General features: G+C 41.5%; 1 protein-coding gene across 2 annotated transcripts in view; it reads left to right on the top strand.

Annotated features, from left to right (window-relative positions):
- Positions 1-16911, top strand: part of PLEC (plectin) — a 1553583-nt gene that overhangs the window by 510019 nt on the left and 1026653 nt on the right. The gene's annotated exons all lie outside the window — the stretch shown is intronic.

A 16911-nucleotide genomic window follows, 5' to 3' on the forward strand; every position in this document is an offset into this window, starting at 1 on the left:
AGATAAACAATCACAAGCTTCCCCTCTCTGGTAGAGACATGGGTGGCAGACCTGGGGTATGTTTATGGTTCCCCATCCACTGGTCCAGGTTCTGCTTGAATAAATACAGGGAAGAACTCTGCTTCACATGGATGGGAAGCCTGTTCCAGAGAAGGGGGAACCTCTAAGACGTACCTGTTTCTCCAGTACGCCCTATTTATGTTCCTGACAAAGTTTGTACATGTCCATTAGTGCTGGATCTGAGAAAGCTTTGTAGACTAGGCATAGGTCACCTCTCAGAAGCCTGTAGGAAAGTGAATATAGGGACGATGATTTGAGGCAGTCTGCACAGGACCTGTTTTTATCCCTTGTGGGGTTTTTTTTGTGAGGAATCTCTGTAGACACTCCCAATTGTTGCAAATATTTGATGAGGTACATATGAAAGGGGATGTTGTACTCAGTGATAATTCTTATGAGGGCAGAGTACAATAGGATGATTAATTGTCTAGACCCAGATGCCATACCATTACATGTAAGTTATGCAACATGGAATCATTTCCTCACCACTGTAGAAGCATGTTCGTCAAATGCCAAATGTTTCCAAGTACCTGACTACAGGGTCTGTTCTCAGGAGTATATTATCAATATGGTAGTTTGCATGGGTAGCTGTCTTGCCGAAAGATACTATGATGCACTTCTTTGCATTGAGTTTTAGGCCATGACTCTGACATAAGTTATTAGTCTGTGTCAAGCCCTTTTGGAGGATATTAGTATCTTGCAGGGAATTGATGACTGTTTGCAGACTTGGTGAGACAGAGGCTCTTGACATTAGAATTAACTTCAGAGAAGTAGGTGCCAAATAGTGGCCCAAGCACTGAGCTCTGCCCATACATATCAAGCAGAGTGCCTCCTTGGCCCTCTTCAAAAGGAACCTTGACGATTGGATGGGAGAAAGGAAATTCACCCCAAGGATCACGTCAGTAGCCCTGCTAGACAGGGGTCCAGGGAAGTAAATAGTGTGGGAAAAAATAGCCAGGGAATTGTTATGACTAGGCTTGTATAGGCCCTAGGGCTTTTAGCCTAGTACCAACCTATGAACCTATCCAGTGGGTGACATATGAGTTAATACCTAATTTAGTCAGCTTGTTAACAATGCCTGAGTGCGATATTGTATCAGTTGCCTTGGCCAGGTCAAGGTAGGCAGTATGTACTGCTTTGCCCTCATCCATCTCTTTGGTAACCATCACAAAGAAGTCCACCAGGTTTACCAGGCAAGACCTGCCCTTGACAAAACTGAATTGACTAGGGTCCATTCTTTGTAGGTTACCTATTTCATAATTTATGATACCCATGATTATCCTGTCCATAGCCTTGCATGGCAGGCTTGTCAGTCAAATGGCACAGCAGTTTCCCAGGTCCATGGATAGGGCCATCCATGTGCAGCAATATAACCATTGCAGTCCTCCATTCATTTGATACAAAGCCTGTTTAGAGTCTGTGGGTGAATAAAGATTCTAGTGGGACTGATAGTTCATTTTTTATGCTGTTAAAGATACATCCTGGAATATTTTCAGGACCCATCAATGCAGGGTTCTTGGTCTTGGAGAGCACCTTGAGTTGGTTAGGGATGAAATGGAGTTCAGAATTTCCTGAGGAATATTCAGGGGAGAGTTGTGGGTAAAGTTTGAGCCAAATTTGTCATCCAAGAGATTAGCTATATATTTTGATTAGATGTAGGTGGCACTATTTGCAATTAATTCAGTACATTGCTGTGTATTACCTTTAAGGTTTCAGACATAGCTGAAGAAAGCCTTGTGGTTGTCTTTGACCTGGGTAGCTATTTTTACCTCAGCTTTAGCTTTTGTGGACTTTATTAACCCCTGAATTGCTTGATTAGGTGATGAGGGGGCTTTTACCTTCAGTGTATTTATCTTTTTAGTTTTTGCCATGAGTTTCTTCCTTTTGTTGTATAGCCTGTTAATGTTAGAATTCTACCAGGGTGGCTATTTTTTGCACTAGACCTGCTCCTACTTTGTTTAGGTACAGCAGTTTCTATACAGATGTTGATATGGTTATTCAGAGTTTCCATTAACATTTCTGCATAGGAAGCAGTATTCTAAGGGTTGGGTGGGGCTTGAAATTTCATTATGGTGTCACTTAGTAGTGGGAAGCTTGCCTTGAAGTAATTCTTAAAAGTTCAAGGTTTTCCAGGTGTCCCTGGTTTTACATTTACCTCAAGGGGGACAACTTTATGGTTAGATCTGAATAGCAAGGATATTATACTGGGGGGGTGCAGCATTTGGTCATGTTTGTTAGTACCAGGTCAAGGATGTTTGTACACCTATTGGGTGGGTGAACTAGCTGGTCCAGGGTGTTGGCATTTATGAATCCCAGGAATCTCTAGGCCTGTACGTTGGGGGTCATGTTACATGTATGATTCCTAATTTATATTGGGGTAATTGAAGTCGCATATAAATCTGGTGTTTGGTTGGATGGAGTGAGTGTAGAGTGCCTCCAAGTAAGTGTTGTGGTTTTCCTGGGTCATTGAAGGCACTATAGCTTACAACGATATGATATGAGACCTTATTTATAGTGATTTGGATGAGAAGAAGCTCAAGTCCATCATGCTGATGGAACAGCTTTGAGGTGTGTTTATTTTTAATGTATATAGAGGAACTTCCACCTTTTGTCCTTTCCGGTGTGGTAGCTTGTCTAAAGGTATGGAAGGAATTGTATCTCTGTACTGCTAATGTACTTTTCATGTTTTTAAACCATGTCTGAGTAACTGAACAGGTATCTACATTCTCCAAGGTGAGGAGACCCCACAGAGAGTTCAGAATCATGGCATTGTAACACCTTCAGATTTTCCTGGTTTGGTACAGCTATGTCAGAAGGTTTATCGGGTTGGCAGAAACTAAAAAAGGCAGTATGGGGATAGAAAAAGTTTTAGCCAGTATTTGAAATCCGGGGGGTAGCAGTTGAAGACCATCCCTGGCAAAGCAGCGTGGTCAGTCAACCATGTTCTTACAGGCTGATAAATGTTGTATCTCCTTCGAATGTCACCATACTTTAAGCCAGTTGTTGAGGTCAATTATTTTCTGTTCATATTTTGGCATTATCCTAGGAGAAGGTAGAATTCTACACAATGCTAGGTTCATATCACCCTGGGACAAGTGGTCAGAGAGCTCCATCATGTCTCTCTTCATATAGTCCAAGGAGGTACAGCTCAGTTCATTAACACCTGTGTAAACTATGACTGAGTCATACTTGTACTTGGGGTTAAGTGACCTGAGTGCATGAGTGATATGATGGATCCTAGTCACTGATAGGCTGACTGTGACTCTGTCTCTTTGCTTAGTCTGGTGAGTAAGACATTTATGTGTCTCACTGTGGTGTGTCCTATAACCAGAATACTGAGTTTTGTAGTGGTATGACTCATGGGTTTAGAGGCTGAGCACCATGGTTTGTGGCAACATGTGACTTGTTGGGTGTTATTTTTGTGGAGTGCTGTTGTGGTTGCTGAGCACTTTTTTGTGTGTGCAGTATGTGAGTGGTCTTTGTGGTTTGGGAAGATTACATTTAAAAGCCTCAGCATATATGGGTCTATGTAACTGCTTTGTACTGTGTGGGGTAGGTATCATGCTGCCAACCTGTAATCCAGTTAGTATTATATTGTTTTTTCTATGTAATACCATTATTTTATGTTACAATGTAAACACTTTAAATCCTGTTTCCCTGGGCTTAGAAATTATTACTGTGTTTCATAACTATTCAGCTTATTCTGTATACTCTGCATTTACCTTTGAACTGGGTTGTGATAGAAAGGGTGCTTTAAACCAAAAATAAAAACAGTGATTGTAAATATACAGTTGTATATGTGTATGTATATGTGTGTGTGTATGTATGTATATAGATAGATAGAGTTGTACATGTGTGTATGTGTACTGTACATTTTATGATTTGTTTATTATATTTATGCAGCAGGTAGTTTATCAGTTCTTTACAGAGGTAAAATGGTAACATATTAATAGAGCCGGTTTACTAAATAGCTGTGGTTTCACAGGGCAGATTTACTAGAACTGTCTTCGACCATCACATATCATATTTATTTGTTTCATATTTGTGAACGTCCATAGTGTAGTGTGCCCATCCTTTATTAAGCATGGGGAGATAAATCAATAAATGGTATAGCTGTGGTTTTATGTATATTCTGGAGCTTTATTGAGTAGCTGACTGTTGATTTAAAAAAACAGAGAGTTTTAATTCTGTTAAGAAATCAAGCAGGTAAAATAACTAGAGAACTCTGAATTTATGATAACAAAAGAAGTCATAAAATGTGGATTTATAGTCAGAATTAGATTGTTTTGTCATTTCCTTCCTCCCTTCTTCATTTGCTAGGTAAGTGGATTGCTTGAAATGAGCCCTTTTCATCCTCAGACTGGAAGAGTATATAATGTATAAAAGAAACATGCAAAACATAACTGTAGATACAGTAACAAAAGATGAGCATGTTTTGCAGAGTATAAACAATGTAAGAACCATAGTTAGGTTCTGTTTACACAATGGCAGTGGGAACAAAACTGCAGTTAGAAGTTTGGGGGTGATTGTGCTTGTCTGTGAGATGTACACAAGAAACTGTTGTAACTTACCTTGTTTGTCTGTTTGGAGCCACACATTCTGCTGAACTAAGGGAATCAAATGTGTGGTACCAAGGGGATAGAATACAGTAGGTTTTTAGACCCTATGGGCCCTCTGACTATCATAACAAGCTGGAGTTTGTTTTGAATTACATGTAATGCATACAGTGAGAGTGCAGAACAGAACCTGCACTCCTGGGCAGTATGTATGCTTGGGAAGTTTGAGTAAGAACACTAAGTGAACAGTGGGTGTAGGGATGTTTTTTTTTACCTTCAGACATTCGGTAACACCTTCCAACAATAAATGTGTTGGCATACAGTGGTTCAGTGCCACCTGTCAGTGAAGACTTGCAGTGTGTTGGCAAACAGTGGTACAGTGTCACCTGCCAGCAGTAACTTGGAATGCATTGTCATACGTGGTACAGTGCCACCTGCCAGCAGTAACTTGGAATGCATTGTCATACAGTGGTACAGTGCCACCTGCCATCAATGGCATGGAATGCATTGTCATACAGTGGTACAGTGCCACCTGCCAGCAATGACATGGAATACATTGTCATACAGTGTCACCTGCCAGCAATGACTTTGAATCTGTTGGCATGCAGTGGTTCAGTACCACCTTCAGGCAATGACTTGGAATGTGTTGGCATGTAGCAGTTCAGTGCCACCTACAGACAATCACTTGCAGTGTGTTGACATACAGTGTGCAGTGTCACCTTCAGGCAATCATTTGAAATGTGCTAGCATACAGTGGTATAGTGCCACCCAACAGCAATGACTTGGAATGAGTTGACATGCCATGAAACAATGCCACGGGTCACTGATGCCATGGAATGTGTTAGCATGTTCTGGTTCAGTGCTACCTACCAGAGATGACTTGAATATGCTGGCATGCAGTAGATGCACCACAGTAACCCTGAAGTACAGATGTCATACTGTACAAAGTATGCCACATAAAATGACAGAAGTGATCCAGTCAAGGCAGAAATACCACCCCCACCCTCCAGTTCTCATACCATCTAGTAACTATAAAACTGGAATATGTGAGAGTTATGTAAGAGTTCATAAACTTTGGCACTCTTCTTGTTCGACAATAAAATCATCATATGAATCCAAAATAGAAAAGAATTTAAACTAGTAATCCCAGTAATTAGGAATTACAGATTAGGCTGTAAATTGTAATATTCTGACTTTTGATTGGACTCTAACAAATGCACATTAATTCTTTAAATTTTGAGGAAAAAAAGTTTTTACTTTATCTAATAATAGTTTTCAAACTCCACTCCAGTGTAATCACAGATTAACTAAGTAATGAATCAAAGTATTATTTATTAAAAAAATGTTTTCGTGTATAAACTGCATGCATGCAACATGTGTCACCTAATTTTATTTCCTGACTGTCATTTCAAACTGTTAAAGGACAGCAACTTTTCTACCTTCCCATTTGGTTGCAGAGTGACCACTCTTGAGAGGACACACCATTTCTTTACTGCGTATTTGAGTGTGCCGTTCATTTAATAGTTTATTCATCCATTCTCATATTACATAATTTATCCTATATGAGGTTCACAGGCAATCTGGAACCTGTTTTAGCAACCAATGAATACAAGACAGACAACCAGTCTTAGGTTCATAGGTTCATACTAGGCTATCTGCCCTAGGGCATTTATAAGCCTAGCCAGAGTGTGTTTGGCTTTCGCCACCCATTTTAAATTAATTTTGCTATGCCCTTTTTCGAGGTTAGTATACTGTGCCTCTGTCTAACAGTGACACAGAAGTGATACCCCGGTTAAACATATGATCTCCCATCCACTCATCAAGATTCCTCTTGAAGAGAGTCAATGAGGGACTCTGCCTAACCTGGACTGGGATTTTATTCCAGAGTGAAGGGAGCCTCTGGGTTATGAATCTGTCCCTCCAGCATGTCCTATTTATTTCAGTGCTGAGGTTCAAGTCTCTCGAGCACGTAGCTCGATGGGATTTGGATTTTCTGAGGTGCAGCATGTCCATTAATTCCTGGTTGGACATGGCTTTATACGTCAGGCACAGATCACCTCTGAGCAGGCGGTATGCCACTGAGTAGAGCTGGAGTTTCTTTAACCGGGCAGCATATGGCATCTGTTTGAGCCCTTTGATCCTCTTGGTGAGGTACTTTTGGGGTCTTTCCAGTTGCTGCAGGTGTCTAGTAAGGTACATACCAAAAGGGGCATTGTACTCAATTATGGGCCTGATGAGGGATGAGTAAAGAGGCACAATGACCTCCCCTGATCTAGATGTGAATCCCTTCATGATTAGGTGGGCTATATAAAATGTTTTTCTAACCACTTTGGCCACGTGGTTGTCAAATGAGAGATTGCTATCAACTTGGGTCCCCAGGTCCCTAATTACTTCTTCTGTACTTAATGGATTACCACCTATGTGGTAATTTGTGGGCACTTTGTTTTTGCCAAAGGGGATGACTATACACTTTTTGGTGTTTAGCTTGAGGCCATGGCTCTGGCACCAGTTGTCTGTTTCTATGAGGCCCTTTTGAAGGATGCTTGTGTCGGCTGGAGAGTCGATTATGGTGCCCAGTTTGCAGTTATCTGCGAACTTGGTCAGCCACAGTCCTTCCGTGTTGGCCTGTACCTCCGAGAAATATATACCGAACAAGAGAGGTCCCAGGACTGAGCCTTGTGGGACGCCACTTGTAACTGGTTTGGAGTCTGACATGGCGCCAGCAATTCTAACCATGTGGGTTCTGTCCTTGAGCCAGTTTGCAACCCATCTAGTGACATAGGGGTTTATATTTAAGCTGGTGAGCTTATCTATAATTCCCGAGTGGGGTATTGTATCGAAGGCTTTTGCGAGGTCCAGGTAGGCTGTGTGGACCACTTTCCCCTCGTCAATGGCCTTGGTGACTGTTTCAAAGAAATCAACCAGGTTTAAGAGGCAGGATCTGCCCTTAACAAAGCCGAACTGGGTAGGATCCAGTGTCTGTAGGTCCCCAATATCTTTATTTATGAGATCCATGATGATCCTTTCCATAGCTTTGCAGACCAAGCTAGTCAGGCTTATGGGGCGATAGTTTCCAGGATCCGTTGAGGCACCACCTTTGTAGAGAGGGACCACTGTTGCTGTACGCCACTCTTTGGGTACATATCCTGTAGTAAGGCTGAGATTGAACAGTAGTTTTATGTTTGGGTTTAGCTCTTCTTGGAGTTCATGTAGGACGCAGCCCGGGACACCGTCTGGTCCCATTGATGCTGTGTGTTTTGCTTTGGAGAGAGCAGCTCTTACCTGAGCATCTGAGATGTCAGGGGGGCAGCACTCTGCTGGGATAGATATTTGCCCTCTTGGTGGGGAGGGGGGGAGAAATTTGCTTGGAAGGGATACGCGTCTTTTGTAGGATACTAGCAAAAATTTATATGCCACAAAGCATTTTGGGGGATATTTAGGGGATCTCTCATTCATCTAAATGCATATTTTTGGGAAGTTGGAAGAAAAAGTTGAAAATGTGTGAATATAAGGAAGATATGAAAGCAGAGAAGGAACCCCAGCTGGGAAATGAACTGAAGAACCAAAAGCTGCGAGATAGCAACATTAATCTTTACTCCACTTTGGCACCCTCAGTACCATAGAAAGCAGAATATGTGTTGATAAACATAGATTGCAGGGTCAGATCCCTATTAAAAAAGTGTATTATTAAATTCACATGTGTTCTACATGACTGTTGCAACAGATTTTGGAATTTGTCTAAACTTAATAACATCTGTGGCTGTCAGTAGTAGTACCTCTTCATCTTCACTTATGGGAAGCAGCAATAGACAGAGACAGACAGATTTGCCTCTAAAATTTAAACTCCCAATGATTTCATGGGTAGAAGTAAGTTTTATGGAATCTACATGAGAAGAGGAGTGAGCCAGTTCAGGAGAGGTGCATTTAGCAGATGGTGGGGGCGGATATTAGGGTATTGTGGGAAGGACAATTTGTTAGTAACCAAGGGAAATGTGGTACTAGGGCTTTTGGGAGAGGCCAGTTTGTCGGTAAGCAGAGTAACATAAAGTTTTGCCACTGCAATTGTAGCAATGGCTAGGAATATAAGAAACTAAGTATAGCATGGGTTTTAAGCCTGTAATTAACTGACACAGATGTGTTCCCACCAGGAAAACAGTATTAGTTAATGTATGGTAACTGGGATGGTCCAACTGGTCATTGTCTGTTTTTAGTAGAAGCCCAGGAAGAAGAAAGCCACAATTAGAAATAATTCAACCTGATGGCCAAAACTATATGAAAAATGTCTTATCTTGGAATAGGGCAGTAAGATATGGAGGCTAGAGCATAAGTGGAAGTGCATAGTACAATGTTGAAGATGTAAGGTTATGGAATAATGTTGCATGGGCAGAAATACAAAGCACTGTGTATCAGTCTGTGCTTGACAAGAGGGTATTCTGATAAGGAAACATCATGGGGGGTTTACAGTGTGAAAAGAATAAAGGCTGTAAAAATAGGTCTGGAGTCCTTTAGTTTTGGATTCATTAACCATAGTGAGTTAGAATGTAAATGGGCTTAGCAACACAGTAAAAATGATTGACTTGTTAGTGTCTGGCTTTGCAGGAAACCCATCTGGATGAATCTACACATGCCAATTAAAATCTATCTATATGTCTATCTATCTGTCCTTTGTTGACTTGGTTAGTCCCATTAGGCTAGTGGCCTCTTTTCAGGGGAGACTGGAGATGGTATTTGTAGTACTAGGGGAAATTTGGCCAGGACATCAGGGATCTTCTCCTACCCTGTTCAGTAGGTACAGTGGGATTGTTTACATCCATATGAGGTACCACCAACTCAGGCAGATGGCATATCTGTTTAATATCTCATCCAAAGAATGACGCACTCGTAGTCCCGACCTCCCCGCAGTGCTGCATTGCAGTCAGCAATACAGTAATCTAAACTGGGAATATAACCCACAGCCTTCTTTCAACCTGGACAATTACAGAAAAAGGGTATTTCTGTGTGTTTCAGTTTGAATAAAAAAATCATAGTAATAAAATAACTTGTTAAAAGATATAACATAAATGTGTATAAAAATGAATATTCCAAATGCATACTTAGCAATAGAAACCAAGTTGGTTAGCAGAGTCATTACAAGAGCATACAATGAAGAGCAATATGTTTTAATAATAAGACAGGTATGTCAGATTAAAGTTTTACCCAACAAGGCTTCTGAAAACATGGCCTGCTCCTTTTTAGGTCTTACTTTAATCTAACATGCCTGTCAGATTAAGACCTAAAAAGGAGCAAGCTATGTTTTCAGAAGCCTTGTTGAGTAAAAATGTTCTCTTTCATTTAAGGATAGGGGAGAGAGTAGTAAGCCCCCAACCCACACACACACGGAGACCACAGCGCCACTACAGCCTTGTGTCACTTTTAAGAAGCAGTTTCAATTAGTCACATCTATCATTCAAATTGCTCCTGATTAGAAAGATAACCATCCATCCACAACCCCTTTTTCCCCCATTTATGCACACAGGGCTTTGTGTCACTTCAACAGTGACAATCATCTAGAGCCAAGTTTTACACTACCAGGTGGCTAGCCATGCTACGGTAGTTCTTCCACACTACACACACACACACACACACACACACACACACACAGACACACACACACACACACACACACACACACACACACACACACACACACACACACACACACACACACACACGTATGGCCAATTTAGAGTGTCCAGTCCATCTATTGATTGTCTTTGTAAAGTGTGAGGAAACTGGAGCACCTGGAGGAAATCCACGCGAACACACTGGACATGCAAACTCCGCACAGAAGGCACCCAAGCCGAGAATCAAACTGGGAAACCTCTTGCTGTGAGGCAACAACACTATCCTCTGTTCCACTCTACTGTCCTATTAGATGAACCCGAAAAAATGGTAAGAGTATAGATAATGTGTCCTTACATTGCAGTATGTGCCAGCAACCAAAAATGAAGATGTGTGTGTCGGGTAGTGTGAGAATAAAAGGGCTTGGAAATTAAGTTCCCTGTTTAACTTAATTTCGCATGATAACTGTTAGTTTCCATTACTAGCCAGTATAATGGTTGTGATGAGAACTATTAGTTTGCCTCAATAACGTATTTACTATGATGACTGCTGCTGTTGGTTTTCTTCACTAGCATACTTATGACTGCTGCTGTTAGTTTACCTAACTTGTTTATTTGTTAGAAAATCTTCTGTTGTTAGTTTCTTTCACTGATTTGTATATTTGCTGTGAGGTTTACTACAGTCGTTTCCTTCAGTAACCTCTGTATTTGTTATGATAGTCAGTGCTGTTAGTTTACCTCACTAACTTGTATACTAGATGTGATGTCTACTACAGTTAGTTTCCTTCACTAACCTACCTATTTACTACTGTCTGTGTTCTTCAGCAGTGAATAGAGCACAGACAGCTCATCAGCTATTGTAGAAAAGACAGAGAGGTGTGGTGTTTTCCACATTCATTCATTCATTATTGCAGAGAGGAAGGGAACTTACACTTATTCACAGTTGCTTCCAGTATAGCTATGCCTTTCATTGCAAAAGAGAGCTATTACATCAGTCAGTGGTTCAAAGGCAGTTGTCATCTCTTTTGACAGATTTCCATAAACACTATCACAGTATTGAAACACCTTTACATTTTAAATGTCTGTTTATATTACTTTACATTTTAAAAGGACTTAAATTTTGTATCAGAGATATCTGTGACATTTAGAAAAAAGTCAGAAAATATTTGTTCTTGTAATTCTTGTAAAGTAGCAACACACTTACCAAAGTGTACGGGGAGGGGACTGTCAATTCATCTTGGACTACATAAAGATACTTTGAACAAAGGCCTGCAATTAAGCTATCTTTTTGGTTGCAGCTGTATAACTCCTTAGTGTACTGCAAAACAAGCTGTGAGACACACACAAATGATGACCACTCAAGAAATAAAAGAAGCTGTCCTGTTAACAGAAGGTATGTACGATGATGGCAACTGACACTAATCCCATTATATGTCAGTAGCATGGGAATACACCACTACTTCCTCATGTCTGGCATGACTCATGCAAAGCAGACTTGAAATGGATTATGGGAAAGAGAAAGGTTTGAAGAAAAACAAGATCACATTGATATGTCAAGACCCATTGGCAGCTATTTTGCAGAAAGCATAATTAAAGTTCTGTAATAAGCAGTCAGAGTGATTTTGAGGTGTTACAATAGCTCAGAAAACAAAGAGTGAAAACATAGTTTTTTTTTGGGTTTTTTTTTAGTTCTAAGGTAAAGTTTTCCTTTAAGATTAATATCTTCAGCTACATTTCACTCTGTACCCAATGTGAATTTATTGACAGCCATTGCTCAAAACATAAGCTGGTTATGATCGGAAATTAGATCATAATCTTTATGATAACTTGGGCTGTGTTGAAATGAAGTACTATTATCTTTGTAAATTCTCCAGCATGCCTCTTGAAAAATCTTTGTACTCATCAGTAAGCTGACTTATTTTATTCTCATTATGATAACCAGGTGAGACAAACGGGCACTTTTTAAATTTTCAGCCTAAGATGGTACTTATAGTTACTGGGAAAAAATTAACAGGGTGCCAATGAAATTTCAACCTGAACAGGTTCATAGGTTCATAGGTTCATAGGTTCATACTAGGCTATCTGCCCGAGGGCATTTACAAGCCTAGCCCATCGTTTTGTGGCTTAGGCCACCCCTTTAGTATGGGGAACTATACCCATTATTTTTCTGTGCCTCTGTCGAGCAGTGACACTGAGGTAATCCCTGGGGTATATCTGCGATCTCCCATCCATTGGTCAAGATTTCTCTTGAACAAGGCCAGCGAGGTGCTCTGCCTCACATGTACCGGGATTTTGTTCCACAGCATAGGGAGTCTTTGGGTGATGAATCTATCCCTCCAGCACGTCCTATTAATAGCTGTGTCAAGGTTTAAGTCTCCGCCCTTGTGGCTCTGATGGATCTAGATTTTTGAGGTGAAGCATATTCATCAAATCTGGGTTTGACATGGCCTTGTATGTTAGGCAAAGGTCACCTCTAAGCAACTGAATAGAGCTGGAGTTCTTTCAGTCGGGCAGCATAGGACAGATTTTTGAGACCCTTTATCCTTTTGGTGAGGAACTTTTGTGGCCTCTCCAGCTGCTGCAAGTGTCGGGTCAGATACATTCAATGGGGCATTGTACTCAATCATTGGTCTGATGAGTGATGAGTAAAGGGAGACTATGACCTCCCTTGATCTAGATGAGAATCCCTTCATGATAAGGTGGGCAATGTAGAAGGTCTTCCTAACTACTTTAGCTACATGGGTGTCGAATGACAGACTACTATCAACCTGGGTCCCCAGGTCCCTGATAACTTCTTCTGTGCTCAGTGGATTGCCACCTATTTGGTAGCTAGGGGTAACCTTGTTTTTCCCGAAGGGTATGACTATGCATTTTTGGCATTTAACTTTAGGCCGTGGCTCTGGCACCAGTTATCCGCTTCTGTGAGACCCTTCTGAAGGATATCTGTGTCAGATGTGTTTTCTACTATGGCCCAGTTTGCAGTCATCTGCAAACTTTGTCAGCCATAACCCTCCTGTGTTTGCTTGTACTGGAAAAGTAGATGCCAAACAAGAGTGGGCCCAGGACTGAGCCCTGTGGGACACCACTTGTGACAGGCTTTGAGTCTGACATGGCGCCAGCAGCTCTGACCCTGTGGGTTCTGTCACTCAGCCAGTTTGCAACCCATCTTGTGATGTATGGGTTGACATTTAAGCTGATGAGTTTTTCAATGATACCCGAATGGGGTATTGTATCGAAGGCCTTAGCCAGATCGAGGTAGGCTGTATGGACTGCCTTTCCCTCATCAATGGCTTTGGTGACTGTTTGAAAAAGTCAACCAAGTTTAAAAGGCATGATCTGCCTTTGACAAAGCCAAACTGGGTTGGATCCAAAGTCTGCAAATTCCTATGTCTTTATTTATGAGGTCCATTATGATCCTCTCCATGGCTTTGCAGATAAGGCTTGTCAAGCTAATGGGCGGTAATTTCCAGGGTCGGTGGAGGCACCGCCTTTGTGAAGTGGTACCACAGTTGCAGTGCGCCACTCCTGGGTGCGTATCCAGAGGTAAGACTTTGATTAAACAGCTGTCCTAGCTGTGGGTTTAATTCCTCATTGAGTTCATGGAGCACACAGCCGGGGACACCATCAGGTCCCATGGATGCTGTGTTTTTGCTTTGGAGAGAGCAGTTCTCACTTGGGCGCTGGCGTGGTTTGGGGCGCTGCAATCCTTTGGTATAGATATCTCCCCTTTTGGGGAGGGGAGAAGTTTGCACTGAACCTGTCAGCCAGTATGTTGGCAATGTCTGTAGGATCAGTAATCTTCACATCATTTTGAACTAGCTCTGAGCATATCTGGGAGTTTCCTCCCAGGTTTCTAACATAGCTAAAGAAGGCCTTATGATTGTCTTTTGAGTCTTTAGCTATTTTTCTCTCGAAATTTGCTTTGGATGATTTTATGAGAGCTCTTAGTTTTTACTTATAGTGATCAAGGGTGTCTTACCTTTTAAGGATTTTGCTCTATCTTGTAGTAGCTTCCTCCTTTTGTTGTAGAGTTTGTTTATGGCTGGGGTCCACCAGACTGGATGCTTGCCTTTGGTACAAAGAGTCTTTGTTTTGCTTGGGATTGCCTTATCCATGCAGTCCTGCAGGTGCTGGTAGAAGGCATTTGTAAGTGATTCAGCGGCTTGAGTACTGTTTTCCGCCGGCTCGGGGCCTTAAAGGAGACCACACTAGTCTTTAGAAGTGTGAAGTCGGCTTTTGAGAAGTTCTTTACTGTGGTCTTTTTATTTCAGGTGGGGTGGGATGAGGACCTCCAGCGAGATTAGTTTGTGGTCTGATCTCACCAGTGAGGGGTACACCTCCGGTGTTGAACATTGTGCTCCCATGTTCGTGATGATGAGATCAAGTATGTTATCTCCTCTTGTGGGGATGGTGACTAGTTGTTCCATGGCATTTGAGTTTATGAATTCCAGGAACTTTTGGGCTAGGGTGTTTGGGCTTGAGTAGTGTTCCCAGTCTATATTAGGGTAATTGAAGTCACCTAGTATGATGGTGTTTGGTGATACATTTATCCCTCTAGTGTTTTCAGGAAGGCCATGTGAGGTTCCTGAGTTTGTGAGGGTGGCCTGTAACATGCTACAATTTGCAGAGCAGTCTTGCCTATGGTTAATTGCACCTGGATGGTCTCCGATGCATCGTGCGTTGCCACCAGTCTTGAGGTGTGGGTGTCCTTGATGAATATGGATACCCCCCCTCCTTTCTTGGTATTGTCCAGATTTTGGGGCCGGAACGCATGATATGAGGTAAAACCTGATAGCGCCGGGGTGCTCTCAGGAGCCTTGAACCAGGTTTCTGTCACAGCACAGACATCGATGTTCTCCATACTGAGAAGGGCCTCGAGTGCGTGCATTTTGAGATTTAGACTTCTGGCATTGAGCAGCATTACCCTTAGTAATATCACCTAAAGTACCAGATTAATATCACCTTAAGTACCAGATGAACCAGAAGATGAGTATTTACTTTCATGTGTCATCTGAAGGGATAGCATTTCAGGATTGCATCAGCCACTTGTGCTATAGGGTATGCACAGGAACATGTACTGAAGTTGGTGGGGGGAGGTGAAAACCACAGCTTTCTGATCATGCTTCCTACTGAGTCACTGATGGTACAAAATAATAATATATGCTCCCTCATAATGATGTGTACATCACAAATTGCATAGATTTCCAGTTGTTCTTTATAGCAGTATTTTATTTATTTTTTGCTGGCCAGATTATTTCCAGTAGGTTAATGGCCTGATTTCAGGGGAGACCAGAAATGGTATTTCATTACTAGGGGAGATTTGGCCAGGATATCAGGAAAAATATTGGGGGCTAGCATAAATGTTAAAGTGTTTACCTTGTGAAGTCCCCACTCTGGGCCAGTAGTCAAGGAGCTTGAATCCTCACCACTGATACTGGAGAGGGATGTTCACTTGGAATACAAATGGATACACTCACTATTTCCAGATGCAGACCTCTCTGCATAAAGCACAATTTCCCTTAAAAGCACGCAGGGCACACACTCAGCCTGGGGTCTAGGTGTCTCTGTCTGTCTCTCTCCAGGTCCCCAATAAGGCTCCCCACTGGCACATCCACAGAGTTAAGTCCTCAGCCGAGTGTCAAAGCCAAGTCCTCCAGCACCCTGTCTGTGAAACCAGTGCTTTGTATCCCTGCTGCAGGTAGCTGACAAACACACTCTTTGAGATTTAATTTCACACACACACACACACACACACACACACACACACACACACACCGTGAAAATGGTGTCAAAGATTTACTAGATATGTCACCTTCTGTCCAGACTATAAGGTAGGTTCACTGCCAACAGTTAGTTACTATAAGGCTCTTAAAAGGATATCCAATTATACTGAGTGAAGTTAATATTAATACACACGGTAATATTGAACAAACAGCAAGGCTTTCAGGTGGCCAGAGTTATCACCAAACAAATATATGCAAAGACTCTCAAAGCTTAAATATTTTTCTAGATGGACCAATCACAATGAGAGGTTTAAATATATTTAATAATAAATAAAAAAGAACATGAAAATACTAAATATCTATTTACAGTAAACACCAGAGTTTTAGTCACAGGAAATATTGAAAATAACACAACTGGAAAGAGTCACACAATTACATAAAAATAATGCTTAACTATTCTCACTGTATTTTCCTAACTGATTTAGAGAATTACTGTCCCCGTCACTTACTAGTGCAAGACAATATGGAGTGGGTGAGTATTCCTTGTCAGATCCAAGACAGAATACAGAATGCTGAGAGCAATCTCCTTCTAATATCTAAATATGACTTCTGGCTTACAGAATGACATCACACAAATCTGGTCATCTGACTCTCTTTCCTGCACTATTCCCCCATCACCAGAAGCTGCCAGGATTTTAGCAACTACATGTTAGTAACACACACAAGAACATTGTTCAGATCTGGTGCAGCTGCTGGAAGCCGTAAAACCATAACACACTTCCCTTCTTCCTATAGGAGCTACAAACTATTCTCTACCACAGATGTTGCATCTCTGGTTCCATTCAAAATTGCGGGATAACATCTTTATAGCCTAGGCCCAGTATTTCATTTCTTTGCTATTTTTCAAGTATGGGATTAACCTGTTCTCTTCCAGTATCCACTGTCAAAGCATATACATTTAATTCAGTTACAATA

The sequence above is a fragment of the Protopterus annectens genome, chromosome 3.part1 (assembly GCF_019279795.1).
Source record: "Protopterus annectens isolate FY-2018-M chromosome 3.part1, PAN1.0, whole genome shotgun sequence".
NCBI lineage: Eukaryota > Metazoa > Chordata > Ceratodontiformes > Protopteridae > Protopterus > Protopterus annectens.